Source organism: Grammomys surdaster, unplaced genomic scaffold, assembly GCF_004785775.1.
Source record: "Grammomys surdaster isolate TR1022 unplaced genomic scaffold, NIH_TR_1.0 126076, whole genome shotgun sequence".
In the NCBI taxonomy this organism is placed as follows: domain Eukaryota; kingdom Metazoa; phylum Chordata; class Mammalia; order Rodentia; family Muridae; genus Grammomys; species Grammomys surdaster.
This window is the reverse complement of record NW_021620885.1, coordinates 5,177,789-5,180,495: the sequence shown is the minus strand read 5'-3', so window position 1 is coordinate 5,180,495 and position 2,707 is coordinate 5,177,789. Positions and strand designations below refer to the sequence as shown.

At 38.2% G+C, this 2,707-nt stretch overlaps 1 pseudogene; it reads left to right on the top strand.

Annotated features, from left to right (window-relative positions):
- The first annotated feature begins 1,798 nt into the window (after window positions 1–1,798).
- On the top strand, window positions 1,799–2,250 carry LOC114611054 (annotated as a pseudogene).
- The last annotated feature ends 457 nt before the right edge of the window (window positions 2,251–2,707 follow it).

Below are 2,707 nucleotides of genomic sequence, written 5' to 3'. Positions count from 1 at the left end.
GGTTTCCAGAGAATGTCTGTTTCACATTAATACTGAGGACCTAGAGGTCTTTTATAGGCCTTTGTTTACTAGAACAATAGGGGTGAAGCTGGCATTCATAAGCTCATGGTCTAAAGAATGAATCATGAGGAAGAAACCAAGAGGATACACGATATCAAGGAGAAAACATAATAAATGTCTGAAATATTCCTTTCCAAATTATAAGTACTTTATTTATCTTTTAGGAAATAGTCAAAGAATGGCTGAAACTTCTTTTACTTGTGACAATTATTTTTCGACATGAGGAATAATCTGTTTATATGATACTTTTTTCACCTGTTTTTTAAACTACTGTTTGTTAAGTCTAGAAGTAGCCAGTCTTGACTTTTCAGCTTGTGCTGCTTGACCCTACTTGAAAGCGTGTACTACAACAGAACTATGTTAGGTCCTGACAATTCCAGCTCTGGGGATGTATTCCCTGTCAGTATAAAATGTACACAGGATGCTGTGGTCTACGAGGAGAGTGCTGTGAGCAACAGGTCTGGGAGTTTGATACTCCCAAAACGGAAGTGATCTCTGCTCTGTGCAAGAAGCAAGGCAAGCACCCGTACTACGGAATGGAATAAACACACACACACACACACACACACACACACACATATATATATATATATGTAATTTACATTATAGTTTATGTTCATTTAAATGGTAAACATATATATATATATAGCGAGAGAGAGAGAGAGAGAGAGAGAGAGAGAAGAGAGTATATATATGTGAGATTATGCATGCTTTCATCCTAGTGAGTGACAGTATTTGAAAGGCATAAAATATTTCTTCCTAACTGGTAAGTTGTGATACCGTTAGATCATTAAAGTGAGACAAGAAGATTAGTATGTGTGTAGTCACTTTTCAATTCTAACTAATGAATCCATGTATCCTTGGATCACTAGGAAATTTCTATTTTTCTTTGGTATATGGACCATTTTCGACAGAAGATATATATACCACTCAGATAGATGTTTCACTGGCCACAACCCCATTGAACTCACTGGGTTTCATGCAGAACTCAAGAAGATGATCACCAACTGACAGGTTGTAATGATAAGAAATTAGGGTGCCACTTCTAGCACATAATTCTGAAACTATTCTTTTGCAGCTCTAGAAGATACGTTGCTACATTTTTATTATTGAGAAATGTATATGCTGCAATCTTTAAGATGGCACATGCACACATTGCATACATACACACATATGCACACACACTCACAAACACACTCCTGACTAACATTGTGAGCTAAGCTGTCTCCAAAATAGACTACCACTCTGTCTTTTAAAGCCATATACTTATGACATCTAGAGGAAAATACTAAAATCAGTGAACCACAAGGTCCATTAATAAGCAATAAATGGATATCTTTTGACATTAACTGTTTGTTTTGCCTGAAGCCATGCTTTTGAAATATATAGATATGGTGATTATTATGCAAGCCAGGTAATGGTCATTCTGATCAATTCTTCAAAGTCAAAGGTGAAATGTCCAAACTGGAGTAGATACTGATTTTTAATATGGTTGCTTGCATCCCTTTACAAAATGGAAACTTTTCTATGCAATTATCCTACTGTTAGATAGCTATTGTTGCTAAGAAATTATCGGAAAAACAATAGCTGCCCGATTGTAACTTAGATGGTAGGGAAGGGCGATCGAGAGGCGAGGGCTGATCCATTGAAGTTGCCTGGCTCCTTGCTTGCACAGTGCGCTGCGGGCTCTTCACACCTGCATAGTGCGCCTCCCTCCCTTTCTGCCTCCTCTGCTGCCATGGCGCCTGTGAAAAAGCTTGTTGCCAAGGGGGGCAAAAAATAGAAGCAAGTTTTGAAGTTCACCCTCGACTGCACTCACCCTGTAGAAGATGGGATCATGGACCATGGACGCCGCAAATTTTGAGCAGTTCCTCCAGGAGAGAATCAAGGTGAATGGGAAAGCTGGCAAACTTGACAGAGGGGTTGTAACCACGGAACGGGAGCAAAAGCAAGATCACTGTCACTTCTGAGGCGCCTTTCTCCAAAAGGTATTTGAAATATCTCACCAAAAAGTATTTGAAGAAGAACAACCTACGAGACTGGCTGCGTGTTGTCGCCAACAGCAAAGAGAGCTATGAGCTGCGTTACTTCCAGATTAAACAGGATGAAGAGGAGGATGAGGACGAGGATTAAGACTCATTGCTCTGCAGTGTTTTGTATTAATTCATAAATAAAACTTAGGGGCAAAAAAAAAGAAAAGAAATTATCGGAAGAACGCAGTCAGTCTTCAATTTGAAATCCTTTAGAATACAAGGGTTGTCACAGTCTTTGTAAGGAAAGCTATTGGTGGTAAAGTGCATGTTTTTATTCTACCATTGGTGAATGAAGGTATTCACCAAGAATAAAAACTCAACTCCTCACCACTAAGATCCACTTTGGGTAAATGTTCACTTGGTCAATAAAATGAACTAAGAAGATCAATATATGTGTTCCCATTTGTCAAATCTGTCTAATGTATATATGTATCCTTTGGATGCTCTGATATTTCTTTTATTTTCTGGTGTATTGACCATTATCTATGGTCGTTCATCACAACTAAGGAGTTGATATTTATGTATGCTTTAGACCACTTCTATATCCATATTAAATGGTAAGCAGAAATTTTGCTCACAGTTGTGTACACTGAATAATTTTCTCTCATTGTGCT